This window comes from Dendrobates tinctorius, unplaced genomic scaffold (genome assembly GCF_039654945.1).
Source record: "Dendrobates tinctorius isolate UK_male_01 unplaced genomic scaffold, ASM3965494v1 ptg000116l, whole genome shotgun sequence".
In the NCBI taxonomy this organism is placed as follows: domain Eukaryota; kingdom Metazoa; phylum Chordata; class Amphibia; order Anura; family Dendrobatidae; genus Dendrobates; species Dendrobates tinctorius.
In genome coordinates, this window is record NW_027361784.1 from 43,172,909 (window position 1) to 43,193,033 (window position 20,125).

The following is a 20,125-nucleotide window of genomic DNA, read 5'->3' on the forward strand; positions in this document are numbered from 1 at the left end:
GGATCACAATAGTGAAAATCTTTTCATTCATCCCTAGTGACAGTGGAAGCAGAATGTGAACGAGAGGGTAATAATCACTAAAAGACAACTCCCATCAGCTGAAATTGAGTAATGCGTGTGTCACTGAGGACTCGGCCTTACAGTGTTTCCCTAAGTGGGGATTTGGATGTTTCACCTCCAGCAGTTCGCCCCCAGCAGTTCGTCCCCAGCAGTTCGCCCCCAGCAGTTCGCCCCCAGGAGTTTGCCCCGGGTACATTTTGCCCCCGCACATTTCGTCCCCAGCATTTGGCCCCCAGGAGGTTTTGCCCCCGCACATTTCACCTCCGCACATTTCGCCCTCAGCAGTCCCCAGCAGTTCACCCCCAGCAGTTCACACCCGGATGTTTCACCCCCAGCAGTTCACCCCGGATGTTTCGCCCCCAGCAGTTTGCCCCCGGATTTTTTTGCCCCCAGATGTTTCGCCCCTGGATGTTTCGCCCCCAGCAGTTCGCCCCCGGATGTTTCGCCCCCAGCAGTTCGCCCTCGGATGTTTCGCCCCCAGCAGTTCGCCCCCGGATGTTTCACCCCCAGCAGTTCGCCCCCTGATGTTTCACCCCCAGCAGTTTGCCCCCTGATGTTTCACCCCCAGCAGTTCACCCCCGGATGTTTTGCCCCCAGCAGTTCGCCCCTGGATGTTTTGCCCTTGGCAGTTTGCCCCGGATGTTTCGCCCCCAGCAGTTCGCCCCCGGCAGTTTGCCCCTGGATGTTTCGCCCCCAGCAGTTCGCCCCCAGATGTTTCACCCCCAGCAGTTCGCCTCTGGATGTTTCGCCCCCAGCAGTTCGACACCAGATGTTTCGCCCCTGGATTTTTCGCCCCCGGATGTTTTGCCCCCAGCAGTTCACCCCCCGATGTTTTGCCCCCGGATGTTTCACCTACAGCATTTTGTCCCTGTTAGTGTCACCATCTAATGTTTTGCCCCTAGCATTTTGACCCCAGATGTTTCACCCTCAGCTTTTGGGGTCAACATACAGGGAATAAAACATCTAGGGCTGAACATACCTGGGATAAAGTATACAGGATCCCAATTGCTGGGGATTCTTGTGTCTGCCTTTTCAACAGCTCTATTGGCTGGCCTTAAAGGAGTATTATCACCCTAGAACACAAAAAAACTGACATACTTACCTGTCGCAGCTGCAGCTCCTTGGGTCCCGGAGTGCAGTCTAGCGGTTCCCCGTGACGTCTTCTCCTGCTTCTGGCTGTCTTTTCATCTTGCCTGGATCACTGATCCATGAAGCATGAAGAATGCCGTGGCAGTGAGGCCATATGTCTCCTGGCCGCTCACTGACATGATGTCACTCCTGCCCCATTCATCTGTCAATCCAGGGGGCAGGATGCCTCTCCTGTCACCAAAACACTGCTGCGCATGCGCAGTGCTGTGATGAGAACAGGCTGAAGAAGAGGACGCTGGAAAGAAGGAGAGGACTCGTGGTGGCCTCCGGATCCAGCATAGCGATCGCCAGCCCAGACAGTCAGGAGAAGATCAGGCAAAGATGAGCAGAAGACCTCTAGGTAAGTACCAGGAGGGGAAGAACGGCAGCATGCTTACCACAACATGATTGCTGAAAGCATGCTGCCTTATTTTGCTGTTCGGCATGAGAATACCCCCTTAATGCAGGCTATGTATGGAAGCAGCGGGACTGTTGACTGACTACAGGGTTAATCCCACCAGCCATCTCTGCAGAACTGAGATACTGGCTTTGCTGAACTAAAGTGGTGGTTAACCAGCTTCTACAGAACCTCTTTATCAGGTCTTCAGAAGGGGGGTTTTGGGATTAGCCCTCACAGAACACTCTGCCAGTATACCAAAGAATGGGGCAGCAGATAAAAGTGGTATTCTCACTTCAGGATCCCTTTTTCTGTCGATGTCCATTCCTCAGATTTGGCCAAGAATAGGGTCCAGTTGTATTCTGCATTGACCCAGCTGTTTGTCAGCAGCTTTCAGCACCAACAACAAGGACAAGTGACTGGAAGCTGCTGCCATAGCTCTCCATGATTTCAGTGAGATCCAGGGAAGATGTGACAGCGCTTGGTAAAGAGCTGATCCACCGTGACATGCCTTATACAGGGGCACGCACTGCTCTGTGCAGAGAAATGCATGTTCTGGACGGGACTCGGTTGTGTGCTTCCGGTCTTTCAGTAACAAACGGCCCTTTGGGGACAACCATTAAATTGGTGTGGCCCTTGATGAATATGAGTTTGACACCTCTGATCTAAGACAAGTGACCATCATTTTACTGTCATGTACTAGTGGTGTTACACTTAATGGCTTCTTTTTGTCATCCATTACTAATCATACTATACCTAGTGATGAGCAAACCCGATCTGGAAAGTTCAGGTTTCGTATCGAACATTGTCTGCTCAGGTTCAACCACACCGTCCCAAAACAGGCAATGTTTGGAGTTTGCTCATCAAAAAAGAAAAATCGCTTCTCTCCCCTTTGCCAAGGTCCCTACCTGTGTGGAGAGTCTTCTTGACCAAGGGAATCCCTAGCGAGGAATAACGAAAGGGATTCCCTCGGGAACGATGACATATTCACACAATGTGGAAGTGCATGGAAGAGGACTGAAGAAGACCCTCCGCATCTGTCGGTACCTCATAGAACCATAGGAAAAAGGATGATCACAAGGCAATTATTTGTGTGTATAAAAATATAATTTTTATTGAAACAAATTCATTAAAACCATACTGCCAAAACTGGGGAAGTAGGAGACTACAGATACACTCATTTCTCACAGTCACTCATTAAACGCGCAAATCAAGGAAGAGACAGCTACCACGAAAACGGATAGACATAGGGACTGCCAGCAATATGTTGCAGCTACAAGGGGCAGAACTGAAAAAGCCCTAATAATAAACTACTACAAATATTAATATAGCCATAATTATATCGCAAGCTGTATAGGCCACATTACAGATTATAATCAAGATGTCAACCATAAAACAATGCCGCTTGCCTGGCATTAACCCTCATACCCATAATTACAATAATACTCCGCAAATATAATCAGATAACCGTGGTCACTTCTCGTCCGCGCGACTGGAAGTTGGAAGTAACGCTCACCACCCGGATGTGACGTGTCACGTCTGGGTGGTGAGCATCACTTCTGGTCGCGCAGTATACCACGCTGCGGCTGGGGGATATAAATAATGGAGACACATGGTTGGTAGCAGGTCCCTTGAGAAAGGAGCCAAAACGCGCGTCGGGGCGGACAGCTAGTCCAGTAGGTAGCGGCACCCTGTATAAAAGATACCCAAAGGTAATTTTACTTGATAATATTAAAAAACACACTCCCCTTGAAAAAGCAAATGTGAAATGCGCGATGGGGTACCGCCACTACTTAAGGTAATGTAGCAACACTTTTTCTTTTATATATCTTCCTTATACCTTAGCTTTCAAATCTCTAAAGTACCCAGGTCATTTTTACCACATGGATTTTTTCTCTACCTGGAGTTGCATATTTTTTCTTGGACACTTAGGTTAGTTTCACACTAGCATTTCTGGGCGCAGTGCAGGGCCGCCGCTAAGCTCCACCCCCGGCCGTGCCTCCTCCGGTCAGCTCCTCCTCTGATCGCATGGTGCTGCATACGATCAGCATAAACTATACTTAGCGTTGGGTACGCTGGTCGTGCGCTGGTACACTTTTGCCCGCGCATAAGCCCTTTTTGCGCTGCGCCGACATGCGCCAAATGCACTGTGTTGCATTTTTGTGCGCTCGGTGCAGCGCAAAAAGGGCGGATGCGCGACAGAATTTTGGGATGAATTCACAATAAATTTTCTTAATCAGAAGCATCCGTTGTTCATATGTCACATTAAAAACTCACATTTTGCTTCAGATTTTCTGATTTTATAAAAGAAACGTTAAATTGAAGCAAAATCTGGTTTGAAGATGCTAAACAATAGTTTTTTCTACAACATGTATTGTCCCAGTGGAAAATGATATATTCCTGTTTAAAAATGCTTCCAAGATTCAAATATGTCACATTTTCAAAGTCGTGAAAGGAATAACGGCAGCAGAAACTAGCAAAATGCAGAATTCCATGATAATAAAAGGTTTACATCAGGAAAAACGAGCAAACATGTAAGAAGTATTTGTTAAAAAGGCATAGTAGCTCAACGGGTCATTAGGTCGGGGTCATATGCAGCGGAAATGTCTAAATCCCAGCCACATGCTGATGATAAAATGCACAGTTAAAAAAATTGACATGCAGTGCAGCAGTGGCGTACCTACCATGTAGGCAGGGGACGCCACTGCCTCCGAGCCGATACCATCAATACTGATCCCCTGGAACTCCTGGGGAATAACAAGTTGATCAAGAGTTTGGGGCAACCTTGAAATATTGCCAAGTTGCCTTGATAATCGTATTGTTCTCTTCAGTGATGCTTTCCTTGGGAGAAGAGCTACAGCATTAGAATGGGCTCCTGAAATGACTTCTGTGAGAATCTGTGGTGGTGTCTCCGGTGTTGTCCTTGCCCTGGTGACCGCCTCATTGACAAGTCGGATTGCTTCAGGTCTTGCTGCTTGTGCTGCGTGGTTGTGGGGATTGGTTACTTTCATCACTTCACCAGATGCTTCATTGGTCCAAACACGTCCCTTGCAAGTCGACTGTTTTTCAAACACCCAGATGGAATGGACATCGTCAGCCGTCCGTTTGGAAAATACGTAAATGTGATTCTCGTAGACCAACCTCTTCTTCCCACGTTTGGATAGAGCTGAATTCACACTTGTAGACAGTGAAGTGCTATGGAAGCTGACTGATGTTTTGTGCTAGTACGTGTCACGGGGGCTTAGTTCAACTAAGGCTGAAATACCCAGGGCCCCTGTGGTGTCCCTTTTACTAGGGGAAACCCTGTCTGACCCTCAACCCAGGGTTTTTGCTGAAGGTGCAAATGCCTGAGCCTCCGACCTTTCCTTATCTCCTGCTCAGCCCTGCACTTAACCCTCCACCCTCCACCCAGTGAGGAGTCACACCACCAAAGCTCCCACACAAATAATGACAGACAGGGAGAACTTAAACTGCACTGCGCCGCACACACACAGGAATAAACAGTAATGTGAACAGGGCACAACTAAACACAAATATGGGAAAGAGAAAGGATAACGACGGATCATACGACACCAGATATGAATCTCTCTCTCTTGAACACCTCCACTCCAGACCGGAACCACTTGGTATGAAACACAAGCTATAATCGGCGACGCCCATATGCCAGTATGACTATTTAAAGACCGTGGGCGTGACTAACCTTCCAACCTGGTCTCCAGCAGGATTAACCCCCGAGAGCCTGAAGATCAAACCGGCGCCACTGAGGCTATAGTGGCTGGAGGTGGAACTACCTCTGCCTGCCGGATGCTGTGGTGTGAACAGCGTCCGACATGACAGTACCCCATCTTCTACGAGGGACCCCAGGGCCCTCAAGACTCATAGGACCCGGCTTGTCCGGATGACGACGGTGAAAAGAACTGACCAGCCGATCCGCATGTATGTCTGAGGCTGGAACCCAAGACCTCTCCTCTGGACCATACCCCCGCCAGTGCACCAAATACTGAAGAGTACGGCGTACTACTCGAGAGTCCACCACCCTGGCGACCTCGAACTCTAACTCGCCATCCACCATGACTGGAGGTGGCATCGGCGTCGTGTCCACCAAGCCTACCACCTTTTTCAATAAAGCCCTGTGAAAAACGTTATGTATTCTGTACACCGCAGGAAGTTCCAACCGATAAGCCACTGGGTTAATGATGGCAGAAATCCTAAAAGGCCCAATAAACCTTGGACCCAGTTTTAAAGATGGGATTTTGAGTTTTATGTTCTTCGTAGCTAACCACACCCATTCACCCACACACAGGTCCGGACCTGGCACGCGTCTACTGTCAGCCACCCGTTTGTACCTGGCACTCATGCTCAACAAACACTGTTTCACCCACCTCCAGACTGATGACAATTGGGCTCCTAGCTGATCCTCCTCCGGGACACCCCCGGAGTCACCCTGACGTAAGGTACAAAACTGAGGATGTTGACCGTACACACAAAAGAATGGAGACTCTCCTGATGACTCTTGGCGGTGATTATTTAATGCGAATTCGGCCACAGGAAGGAAAGTAGACCACTCCTCCTGGTTGTCGGACACAAAGCATCGTAAATACTGTTCTAGATTTTGGTTCATGCGCTCAGTTTGTCCATTAGACTGTGGATGAAACGCCGATGAATGTGACAACTTGATCCCCAACCTAGAGCAAAAAGCTTTCCAAAACCTCGCCACAAATTGCGTACCCCTATCAGATACTATGTCAGACGGTACTCCGTGGAGTCTGACCACCTCCTTCACAAATACCTGAGCCAACGTCTTAGCATTGGGCAAAGAGGACAATGCCACAAAATGCGCCATCTTTGAAAAACGGTCAACCACCACCAGGATGACCGTGTTCCCTGCCGAGGCTGGCAAGTCAGTGATAAAATCCATGGAGATATCTGTCCATGGCCTATTGGGTACCCCCAGAGGCTGTAGCGTGCCAGCAGGACGGGTTCGGGGTGACTTAGCCCTAGCGCACGTGATGCAAGCTGCCACGTACGAGACCACGTCCTGCCGGATTTTGGGCCACCAGAAACGACGCGATACCAGCTCTAAGGTGCCCTTCACCCCTGGGTGACCAGCCAGTACCGAATCGTGGTGTTCCTTCAACACCTTAGGCCGAAGATGCAGGGGTACAAATGATTTGTTGGCGGGAAGTCCTAGTGGTACCTCCTCTTGGGCCTCGGCAATCTCCGCCTCTACCTCAGTCGTGAGAGCCGAGACCACTACCCCTTTCTGGAGGATGGGTACCGGCTCTTCCCGAGGTTCTCCCCCCGGAAAACACCTAGACAAAGCATCCGCCTTGGTGTTTTTAGCCCCGGGACGGTACGTCACAAGAAAATTGAAACGAGTAAAAAACAATGCCCAGCGAGCCTGCCTAGGAGACAGACGCTTGGCTGACTCCAGGTAGAGCAGATTCTTATGGTCGGTGATAACTGTGACCTGGTGAGCCGCCCCCTCCAAGAAGTGTCGCCATTCCTCAAAAGCCAGTTTGATGGCCAACAACTCCCTGTTGCCGATATCATAATTCCGTTCGGCCGGCGACAGCTTCATGGAGAAGTAGGCGCATGGATGCATCTCGCTCAAGGACGAGCCTTGAGACAGTACTGCCCCCACTCCCACCTCCGACGCATCAACCTCTACCACAAAAGGTTTAGACACGTCTGGTTGCACCAGAATGGGGGCTGAAGCAAAACTATTCTTCAGACGCTCAAATGCATGTATAGCCACCTCAGGCCAGTTCGCCAGATCGGCACCCTTCTTTGTCATGTCCGTGAGCGGTTTGGCGACAGTCGAAAAGTGTTTTATAAATTTCCTATAATAATTCGCAAACCCAAGGAACCGCTGGAGTGCTTTCAGACTCTCCGGCCTCTCCCATTGCAACACCGCTTGCACCTTAGCGGTGTCCATTTTAAAACCAGCTGCGGACACAAGATATCCCAAAAAGGGCAACTCCTGGACAAAAAATAAACATTTTTCCAGCTTAGCATAGAGCTGGTTCTCCCGGAGCAACTGTAACACCTGCCTAACATGCTCCAAATGAGTGTCCCGATCACTAGAATAAATGAGGATATCATCCAGGTATACAATCACAAATCTCCCCAGGACATGAGCAAATACATCATTAATAAAATGTTGGAAAACGGCAGGCGCGGTGGTCAACCCAAACGGCATAACCAGACTCTCAAAATGACCCTCAGGAGTGTTAAACGCCGTCTTCCACTCATCCCCCTGACGGACCCTTATGAGGTTATACGCCCCCCTGAGGTCCAGCTTGGAAAACCATTTCGCCCCCGCTACCTGGTTGAACAAATCCGGGATCAACGGCATTGGGTAGGGATCATGGATAGTAATCTGGTTTAACTCTTGGAAATCCAGACACGGGCGTAACCCCCCATCTTTCTTCTTAATGAAGAAAAACCCCGCGGCTACAGGTGAGGACGAAGGCCGGATGTGACCTTTGCTCAGACTCTCCGCGATGTAGTCTTTCAGAGCTTGTCTCTCAGGACCAGAAATATTAAACATCCTGGCCTTAGGTAATTTGGCCCCGGGTTTTAACCTAATAGCACAGTCATAGGCTCTATGTGGAGGCAGTTCTGAGCAACCCTTCTCAGAGAAAACATCCGCGAAATCCTGCAAAGCCTCCTGCAGGCTGGGCGTCACGGCGGACACACATGTGGCCAAGCAATTGTCTTGGCAGAAACCACTCCATTGTACTATGTCCTGAGTTTTCCAATCAATTACCGGGTTGTGCCTGGACAGCCATGGAAAACCCAGGACCATTTGAGCTGGGAGATTACGGAGGACCCTACATGTAACCGACTCAGAATGTAGGACCCCAATGTGGAGTTTCACCTCTGCCACAAACTCAGTAATCTCCCCTTGAGGGAGGGGAACAGCATTAATGGTCACCACCTGTATGGGGTGAGGAAGTTTTTCGATCTTAAACCCGGCGGTGTGTGCAAACTCCTCATCTATGAGATTGGTAGCGGAACCGCTATCCACAAACACTGATATAGGTAGCTCTCTGCCGGCGATAATAACCTTGGCAGGGAGCATACATTGAGATACCATCATGGAGGATATGCATACGCTCAGTTGGGTCTCCTCCATACCCTCTGAGCTTAACAGTTTTCCGCCGGTGTGACCCTCTTAGGTAGTACCGGGCAAACATTAACATAATGACCTCCTTTACCACAGTAGAAACATGCTCCGGGCTTCCGGAATCCCGGAGCGCGAGGCTGAACCTGTGCCACGCCAGCAATCTGCATGGGTTCAGGGGACTCATCTACTTCAACCACACCTGCACCTCTGTTTTCCCCCAGAGGTAGCGTCTCCTGTGCCCCCTGACGAAAACGGCGATCAATACGTATCACCAAACTCATGGCAGACTCCAATGATGCCGGAGTCTCATACATCAGGAGGGCTTGTTTCACCCTCCCTGATACCCCATGAATAAACTGGCTCCGCAGTGCTGGGTCATTCCACTGTGTGTCTACAGCCCAGCGGCGAAATTCCGAACAATAGTCTTCTGCCAAGCGCTCCCCCTGGCGGAGGGCGCGGATTTTAGATTCCGCTAGAGCCAGTCGGTCAGGGTCATCGTAAATGAGCCCGAGGGCAGAAAAAACATTATCGACCGAATGAAATGTAGCAGAGTCAGCTGGTAAGGAAAATTCCCATGCTTGGGGGTCACCACTCAGTAATGACAACACCAGCCCTACTCGCTGGGCCTCATTACCTGAGGATATTGGCCGCATGCGGAAGTATAATTTGCAGGCCTCCCGAAATACGACAAATTTGCTGCGATCGCCTGAAAATCGTTCTGGCAGCGGAAACTTCGGCTCTGCACCGATACCTGCAGATGCCGTTTGCACCTTTGCTACTACCAGGCCCTGCTGCTGAACTGCCCCTTTCAACTCGGAGACCTGTATGGACAGCGCCGCCAACTGGCGGGTTATGGAATCTAATGGATCCATGGACTCCTGAAAAAATGTGGGCCGATTATAATGTCACGGGGCTTAGTTCAACTAAGGCTGAAATACCCGGGGCCCCTGTGGTGTCCCTTTCACTAGGGGAAACCCTGTCTGACCCTCAACCCAGGGTTTTTGCTGAAGGTGCAAATGCCTGAGCCTCCGACCTTTCCTTATCTCCTGCTCAGCCCTGCACTTAACCCTCCACCCTCCACCCAGTGAGGAGTCACACCACCAAAGCTCCCACACAAATAATGACAGACAGGGAGAACTTAAACTGCACTGCGCCGCACACACACAGGAATAAACAGTAATGTGAACAGGGCACAACTAAACACAAATATGGGAAGGAGAAAGGATAACGACGGATCATACGACACCAGATATGAATCTCTCTCTCTTGAACACCTCCACTCCAGACCGGAACCACTTGGTATGAAACACAAGCTATAATCGGCGACGCCCATATGCCAGTATGACTATTTAAAGACCGTGGGCGTGACTAACCTTCCAACCTGGTCTCCAGCAGGATTAACCCCCGAGAGCCTGAAGATCAAACCGGCGCCACTGAGGCTATAGTGGCTGGAGGTGGAACTACCTCTGCCTGCCGGATGCTGTGGTGTGAACAGCGTCCGACATGACAGTACGCCTCTCTCTTTGTAGAGATGTTAGACACTGCTATATTCTGATGTAAAGATGGAATAAGAGCTCGTCTAATGTAACTTGCAGGACACCTGACATGAAAACTGTTACATCTGCAACAAAACTTGCAAAAAAGCAGCTCAGTGCTGGGTCAGGTAAAAGGTCACAAAATGTTTTGAGTTTAGAGTGGTTTACATTCCCCACCTAAATCAGGTCTCATTCACACTGCATTTTTTGAATCCGTTTATTTTTTAGCGGTATGTTTTTGTAACACGTTTTGGAAAATGTCCTGTTAAAATTGCGGGCAAAATGCTCTGACACTATAATGCAATCAGTTGTGAGGTTTACAGATGGAAACAGTTGATTTAAAATGTCACAAAAGTGCAGCACTCTGAACAGTACTTTTGTGACCTGTGAATTGATGACGGACGGGAATTCATGAATCACAAGGAAAAACTGGTGAAACATCCAAACACAAAATTCTGGGGGCAAAACAGGGTACACACATCCGGGTGCAAACTACCTGGGGTTAACTGCTGGGACGAAAAATCCGGGGGTGAACTGCTGGGATGAAAAATCCGGGGGTGAACTGCTGGGGGCGAAACATCCGGGGGGGCAAACTGCTGGGGGCGAGACATCTGGGGGCGAACTGCTGGGGGCGAAAAATCCGGGGGTGAACTGCCGGGGGTAAAAAATCTGGGGGGAACTGCCGGGGGTGAAACATCCGGGGGCGAACTGCTGGGGGCGAAAAATCCAGGAGCGAAACATCCGGGGGCGAACTGCTGGGGTTGAAACATCCGGGGGGCGAACTGCTGGGAGCGAGACATCCGGGGGCGAACGGCTGGGGGTGAAACATCTGGGGGCGAACTGCTGGATGCGAAAAATCCAGGGGCAAAACATCCGGGGGCGAACTGCTGGGGACGAAACATCCGGGGGCGAACTGCTGGGGGCGAAAAATCCAGGGGCAAAACATCCGGGGGCGAACTGCTGGGGGCGAAACATCCGGGGGGGCAAACTGCTGGGGGCGAGACATCTGGGGGCGAACTGCTGGGGGCGAAAAATCCGGGGGTGAACTGCCGGGGGTAAAAAATCTGGGGGGAACTGCCGGGGGTGAAACATCCGGGGGCGAACTGCTGGGGGCGAAAAATCCAGGAGCGAAACATCCGGGGGCGAACTGCTGGGGTTGAAACATCCGGGGGGCGAACTGCTGGGAGCGAGACATCCGGGGGCGAACGGCTGGGGGTGAAACATCTGGGGGCGAACTGCTGGATGCGAAAAATCCAGGGGCAAAACATCCGGGGGCGAACTGCTGGGGACGAAACATCCGGGGGCGAACTGCTGGGGGCGAAAAATCCAGGGGCAAAACATCCGGGGGCGAACTGCTGGGGGCGAAACATCCGGGGGCGAACTGCTGGGGGCGAAACATCCGGGGGTGAACTGCTGGGGGCAAAACATCCGGGGACGAACTGCTGGGAGCGAGACATCCGGGGGCGAAAAATCCAGGGGCGAACTGCTGGAGGCAAAACATCCGGGGGCGAACTGCCGGGGACGAAAAATCCGGGGGCGAAACATCCAGGGGCAAACTGCTGGGGGAGAAACATCCGGGGGCGAACTGCTGGGGGCAAAAAATGCAGGGGCGAAACATCCGGGGGTGAACTGCTGGGGCGAAACATCCGGGGGGCGAACTGCTGGGGGTGAAAAATCTGGGGGCGAAACATCCAGGGGCGAACTGCTGGGGGCGGAAAATCTGGGGGCGAACTGCTGGGGGCGAAACATCCGGGGGCGAACTGCTGGATGCGAAAAATCCAGGGGCAAAACATCCGGGGGCGAACTGCTGGGGGCGAAACATCCGGGGGCGAACTGCTGGGGGCGAAAAATCCAGGGGCAAAACATCTGGGGGCGAAACATCCGGGGGCGAACTGCTGGGGGCGAAACATCCGGGGGGCGAACTGCAGGGAGCGAGACATCCGGGGGCGAAAAATCCAGGGGCGAACTGCTGGGGGAGAAACATCCAGGGGCGAACTGCCGGGGATGAAAAATCCAGGGGCGAAACATCCAGGGGTGAACTGCTGGGGGAGAAACATCCGGGGGCGAACTGCTGGGGGCAAAAAATCCAGGGGCGAAACATCCGGGGGGCAAACTGCTGGGGGTGAAAAATCTGGGGGCGAAACATCCGGGGGCGAACTGCTGGGGGCGAAACATCCGGGGGCGAACTGCTGGGGGCAAATTTCTGGGGGCGATCTGCTGGGGTCGAAACATCCGGGGGCGAACTGCTGGGGGTGAAACATCCAGGGGCAAACTGCTGGGGGCAAATTTCTGGGGGCAAACTAAGTGATATGTTGTTATCGGATTGTATTATAAGCAGATCTTTCTCCTGCAATTAGCTGTCACTTTCTATCTCCCTTCAGCAGCCCGGCTTCATCACATTTCCCTTATCTTTTCATGCATTTCATTCCGCTCTCCGATACATTGCTACACCTGCCCTTTTATTTCCATTATTGACCTACAACATCTTCTTCTTTCCATATGAATCAAAACTTCCTTCTGAAATTGAAAATAACATCTCATCTTAGCAGTAAATCCAGGCCGCAGTCACCTCTTGTAAAAGCAGGAAGAGTGTCTGATTACACAACACTTTTTACATATTTTATTTGCTAAATTAAACATTTCAGTAAACCAGCAAAAGATAACAACATATCTTAAAGGGACTCAGTGATTTATGAACTATATTTGAAAACAGTACATAACATAGGATCCACCATTCACAATAGGTGATGTCACAGCTCACCTCCTCTTCCTCCTGTACGATAACTGTTAATACTTCTATATACAATAGATAACACAGGATCCATCAATCACAATAGATGATGTCACAGCTCACCTCCTCCTCCTCTACAATGACTGATAACACCTCTATATACAGTAGAAGACACAGGATCCACCATTCACAATAGATGATGTCACAGCTCACCTCCTCCTCCTCTACAATGACTGATAACACCTCTATATACAGTAGAAGACACAGGATCCACCATTCACAATAGGTGATGTCACATCTCACCTCCTCCTGTACAATGACTGATAACACCTCTATATACAAAAGGTATCACAGGATCCACCATTTACAATATCTCACCTCTTCTTCCTTCTGTATAGTGATAAGAAGCAAAGAAAGGAGGAACAATACATACAACATTCTCTACTGTTAAGAAGTAAAACAGAGATGGAAAATAAATGCAATAAATGCCAAAACAATATATAACTAAAAAAGAGCAGCTATTTGCTGTGATAAGAATCTCTGCTCCCGATCACCTTGAGTGATACTATGTTGTCCTGTAGAGATGACTGGAGACACGAATGTCGCAGTGAGTGTATTGCAGACGGCTTTCACTGATTCAAAGCAGTGTGGAATTAATGTGATTTTGTTTGCTCAGATTTCGCCCTCTGTCTAGAGAAACATATACATGTCTATAATCTGTTTGACAATATCGAGGCATGGAATGTTCGCGGTGCGTTTCCTTGACGTTGCCCTTCAGCCTTGTCACGGATTCCTTTCCAGTTCCGCTGTCATTGTTCTTTTTATCGGTCAAAGCTGCAAATACAATTTTTCACAAAATAACAGATTTTCTTTCAGTCTACCGAAATGCAATTATAGGGATTGCAAATAGTGTAGGAAGACAAACATGGCCACGCCGACACGACGCCTGCATGACAAGTCAGTTCAAGGGCTTTCGGGGCTTTTTCTTTCTTTAATGACTCTGATACACATTTAATGTATTTTTTTATCATCTTCAGGAGAAATAATGATAAATCTTGACCATTGTTTTGTACAAATTTATTCCTTATCCTTGGGATGACGTCCCAATGGCACTGATGCTGAGAATAGCTATCTGAAGAGCCACATCTGAATGAAGCGGAGGTCAAGCATGCGCAACTCTGCTCCATTCATCTTCTGTGGGACCACCAGAGGAAAGGCGAGTGGCGGTGCTCATTTCCAGAGTTCGGGAACCCAAGTGATAATGAAGTTATTCCCTATCCTATGGACATGGTTGAAAGGGAATCTGTCACCTCAAGTTGGCGGGCTATTTAAATGCCTTGTGTCCGATCCGATGGGCGGTGTTTCGTCTCCTTTCCTCCACCCCATCATTGTCCGCAGTCCGCAATATTTTTGGGAATTTGAGTAGTTGTCCTCCATAGTCGGCGCGTGCGCAATGCAATCTTGCCTCGCGCATGCCCAGTATGCTTTGCCCAACTGCGGGCAAATCCGAAAAGTATTACTGCGCATGCGCCGGTGAACTATGTCTCGGAACACAGCGAAATACTTCCGAAACATAGTTCACCGGTGCATGCGCAGTAATGCTTTTTGGCTTTGCCCGCAGTTGGGCAGTGTAATCTTGCCTCGCGCACGCGCCGACTATGGAGCACAACTACTCAAATTCCCGAAAATATTGCGGACGGCAGACAAGGATGGGGTGCAGGAAAGGAGATGAAACACCACCCATCGGTCCGGACACAAGGTATTTAAATAGCCTGCCAAATTGAGGTGACAGATTCCCTTTAACTTCCTAACTAAGCATCAACTCTTTAATGCTATAACGTAAAAAATAGAATTTTTTTAACATAACCTAAATACAACCTAAAACCTAAAAAAAAACTATAAAATTCATCCAACTTCCACTTGGTACCCACATCTAAAATTTTGGCTAGCTCTTTGACCTATCTAAGTAGGTTATTTATTACTGTATAATAGATGTCAGCCTTCCTGTCAGATTTCACCATGACATGCACCACAATGAAATCTGATAGGTAGCGGGTTGTCAGTTGGTTTATGTCATGTGATGCTAATGTGATGCCTCACCACTACTGCCAGGTACAACTGGGACATGGACGGCAATGAGCTGTAAAGGACTTCAACCTACTCTGATCAATGATAACTCAAGATGCAGCGATGACACTGGAAATCAATGGGAGAATAGCTGTGGGCAAATCAAGAATGAAGTCACTAGATAAGGTCTTCAAATCGAGGAACATTTCACTGGCAACAAAAACACGGCTCGTATATAGTTTGGTGTTTTTTGTGGTAACATATGGATGTGAAAACTATCCAGTTTATAAAGAAACAAGATAGAAGAAGATTTGACGTCTTTGAAATATGGTGCTGGAGAAAAATATTATCAATACCGTGGATGGCACGTCACTGGAATCAAGGATCACCAAACTACGACTTACCTACTTTGGACACATCATGCAAAGAGAAAAATCACTGGAGAAGGACATCATGGTCGGAAGAATAGAAGCAACAAGGCGATGAGGAAGACCAGCAGCCTAATGGCTTCATTCTATCAAGATAATGGTGGAGAAGAACTGTCTGCATTCTCTGTAGTCAGCCATGTGCATGTATCTGTGATGATTGCCCCAGCGGCACTGAAAACACGCTTTGACAACACACTCGCAGCAGGGCAGGCCAGCACCTCTAAGGCATATAAGGAGAGGTCTGGCCAACTGTGCAGCTTGTGGATCGCCCTCACACCCAGGGCTGTGGGGTACTCGGTACCGGGCCGGTATTTCTCAGGGAAGTGTCACAGTAGCGGTGACCCGGTCCGTGGCCCTGGGCGCCCATTGTAAATGTTCAGTGTGAATGTGTAGGTCGTGACGCCACCTGTGGTGTTCGGCAATGTAGATGTTAAGCCGACGCTGCAGACAGTTCCTCTGGGACAGATGGTGTGGTTCAGCAATGATGGTATAGCCCTCCACAGGCAGGGCTGTAGTCCCAGGGCAGAGTGGATGTAGCGACACTTAGATGGTGTAGTGTCGGGCGCAAGGGATGTAGCAGTGCTGGGCAGGTTGACGCAGGAATAAGTGGAGGACACCAGTGCATGTAGTTCCAAAGCTTTACTCACAGTCTGTGGTAGCTCAAGAGCCCGCATCAGTGCCGTGTCCTCCAGGTCAGGAGCCCAGCCAACCTCCAGGCAAGATGAAGCACATCTTTCCAACACTCCTCCAACTTATGTGCCTTTTCTGAATGTCTCCCTCTTAGCGCCTTTAAGTGAAGTACTCCTAGTACTGAGTTACACTGGAGTTCCTCCTGTCTGATGTTCCTATGAACTCTACTTGTACAGCAGACAGCTGTAGCCTGCTTCGGGGACTCTCTGCTTCTAAGTCCCGGCTCTCTATCTCGTTGCTGTTGTGCCCCCAAGTCTTGTGTGGGAATAAAGTGATGACAAACTTCTATTCCTCCGGTGTCTGTTGCGGGACCATAAGTATCCAAACAACCTCGGGGACCGGACCCCGGCCTTGCGCCTAGAACTTGAGAGAGGTTCTCCTCTAACCCTCAATCCTCTGTTCTCTTCCTCTCCTCACGTTCCGTACTAATCCTTTCCTTCTTATGGAGAGTCAGGCTTTCTTTCAGTGTTCCTTTCCTGTGCCAGCGGACCCAGATCACTGAGGTCGGCTGCAGCACTTTCCCTCCTTCATCCCTCTCAGGGGATCTCCTTCCACAGGTCTGACCTCGTCAGACTCCTGTGACTAACTCCCCATAGCCTATCCTCTTCCCACTCTTTAGTGCAAACTAAACTCCACCCGCCTCCCAGCACGCTTCGTGTTCCAAGCAGGGAGCCACCAAAGGGTGCTTTGCTACACTACTGTGTTGTGTGGGATTCAGGTGTTGGAACGTGGTCAGGGGTCTCCACCTTACCTGAATGGTGGGGCACCACACCTCGGGAGGAGGTGTAGTACCTCTGTGGCGACTGAACCCTCAGGTGCGCCACACTTGGGTACCCGGTAATTAAATGGAACATTAGCCTCAGGAAGGACGCAGGTATGGTCACTTAGATACTCGTTGATAATGTTGTTCAACTTCTGCCTCCTTGACATTGCCACCACTGCAGCTAGCCCTTGCTGATGAGCCGGTTTATTGAAGATGGCCCAGTTTGTGGACATTTCCCCCACCTCTTTTGGACCTACTGGGCGTGCCTCTCCCCATTAATGCATGCTGTTGCAAAGAGCTGGTACCTCTGCTACCAGGGGTGTCTGAGTGTGATGTTAAACCCCTTGGTGACTGCAACAGTAGCGAAGGAAATTTGTCCTTGTACCGTGGGTCAAGAAAGGTGGCCAACCAGTATAGATTGCTGTTGAAAATGTGGATCACGCAAGGGTCTTGGGACAGACAGTTAGACATGAACTGTACCAGGAATGCCAAACTGCAAAGAGGCAAAAGTTATGTGGCCCCAGAAGGAGGAACAATGCCCATCCTCTCCTCACACTGACTCTCCTCCTCCTCTACCTCCTCCTCTCCAGCCCAGCCATGCTGGACAGACATGAAGCTGGGATTGGGAGTCCCGTCTGTAGCATCAGGGGTCCCCTCGGTACCACAGAAAAAGAAGTCCTCTCCCTCCTTATCTTCCTCCTCATCTTCATCACCCAATCTTGCCTCATGATATTGGCTGGGCTGATGGGCACTCAAAGATTCCATGTTTAGATTATGCAGCGATTCTTTCAGCGTACATAGCATTGGGATGGTAATGCTGATAATAGCCTGATCACCGCTCGCGAGGTTGGTGCAGTACTCAAAGTTATCTAGCACCTCACAAATGTCAGCGATCCACACCCACTCGACAGTTGTTATGTGTCTTGTCTGAGTCTCAGTGTGACGGGCATGTTTAAGCTGGTATTCAGCAAGTGCCCTGTGCTGTTCACTAATCCTTGCCAACATATGATATGTTGAGTTCCGCCGTGTTAGCAGGTCGCAAATGAGTCAGTGATTTGGCAAATTAAATTGCTTTTGAAGCGCTGCAAGATCAGCAACAGCGGTGGAGGAATGGCGGAAATGGGTGCAAATACGGCGCACCTTCTCAAGTACGTGTGGCAAGTCAGGGTATGTTTCGATAAATTTCTGAACCACTAGGTTCAGCACATGAGCCATGCATGGCACATGTAATAGCTTCCCGAGCTTTAGAGCCGCCACCAGGTTACGCCCGCAGACAACTAGAAGAGGTTTCAGTTGCAGTGGGGAGAGCCACTGATTGGTCTGTTATTTTAGTCCTTGCTAGAGCTCTGCTGCAGAATGTGGTGTTTGACCTAAACAGATCAGCTTCAGCAGAGCGTGATGCAGCTTTTACGATTTGCCACTGCACAGCTCCCAATTTGGGAGTGATGTGGAGGGTAATTCAGCATAGGACGAGGAGGTGGAGGAGGAAGAGTGGAGAGGACGTATATGATGAGGCGGAAAACATGATTGAGGTTGGGCCCGCTATTCATGGCAAGGGTAGTGTAGGGATTTGCTCTGGTAGGTAGTGGCAGGGCTGCAGTAATGAGGCAACCCCCCAGGCTTAAAGTCTAATTTCAGTGGTTTAATGGCACTTTGCAAACAGCAGGTTAACAAAAAAAAAAAAGGAAAAACATAAATGTTCTCCTGCTTGGAGAACCACTGGTCCCAGACTCACCCCTTGCATGGGACGGGCTTAACTAAGTGGCTGCCAGGTCCTGCAGCATCCGCCAGGTGCCATTCCCAGGGTTGTTGAGAGTCTTGCTGCTATAGTCCTGCAGCACAGGGATCTTGTACACAAGTTTAGGCTAAGTCCAGCCAAGTTCTTGTAACTTCCAGACACACACTCACCATGTGCCAAATACCAACCTCCATTACATAGCCCATAACCCCTCCCACCGGTGAGGTAGACATGACATGGGCTTATCACGTGACCATGACATCATCGCAGGTCCTGTCTTTAGGAAAAAACCTGGCCAAACATTAATCTGCTGGGAGAAATGTATCTCCCATCCAATAAAACACCCTTTACTGTACCACATACCTCCCTCCTATGTTCAACCCTAGAGGGGTGGACACATGACATACAATGAACTCTGGACAGGGCATCTGCATTCCCCTGTAGTCGGCCTGCCCGATGTTCTACTGAAAATTTAAAATTTTGCAGGGACAGGAACCACCTGGTGACTCGGGCATTCCTCTCCTTAGCTTGACTCATCCACATAAGAGGGGAATGATCTGTCACCAACCAAAATGTTCTCCCCAGCAAATAGTAGCGCAATGACTCCAGTGCCCATTTGATAGCCAGGCACTCTCTCCACAATACTGTACCTGGTTTCAGCTGGGGTAGGCATCTGGCTTAGGAAACTAACGGGATGCTCTTCCCCGTTAACCTCCTGAGACAGCACGGCACCGAGCCCTATCTCAGAGGCATCAGTCTGCACAACGAACTCTCTTTTGAAATTTGGAGTGATCAGGACTGGGGTACCACACAGTACCCCTTTTAACTTTGTAAAGGCCTCCTCTAACTGATCATTCCAGTGGACCATCACAGACTTCCTCCCTTTTAAGCAGTCTGTTAAAGGCGCGGACAGGGTTGCAAAGTTGGGAATGAACCGCCTGTAATATTCCACCAAACCTAAAAAAGGCTTTTACTTGTTTTGTTGTGAGAGGACGGGGCCAGTTCTGATTTGCCTCCACTTTGTTTACTTGAGGCTTGAGAACTCCTCTCCCAATGATGTAACCCAAGTACTGAGCTTCCTCCAACCCTATGGAACACTTCTTTGGGTTGGCCGTTAGCCCTGCTTGTCGCAGAGAGTCTATCACTGCCTGTACTTTTGCTAAGTGACTTTCCCAGTCGGCGCTGTACACAATAATATCGTCTAAATAGGCTTAGGCATAGCGGCGATGGGGACGGAGAACAATATCCATTAATCGCTGGAACTTTGCTGATGCGCCATGCAACCCAAAGGGTAACACCTTACACTGGAACAGCCCCTCGGGTGTTACAAAAGCCGTTTTTTCCTTCGCCACCTCTGTTAGGGGTACCTGCCAATAACCTTTTGTGAGGTCCAGAGTTGTAAAATACCGTGCGTGCCCAAAGTGCTCTATCAACTTGTCAACCCGGGGCATGGGGT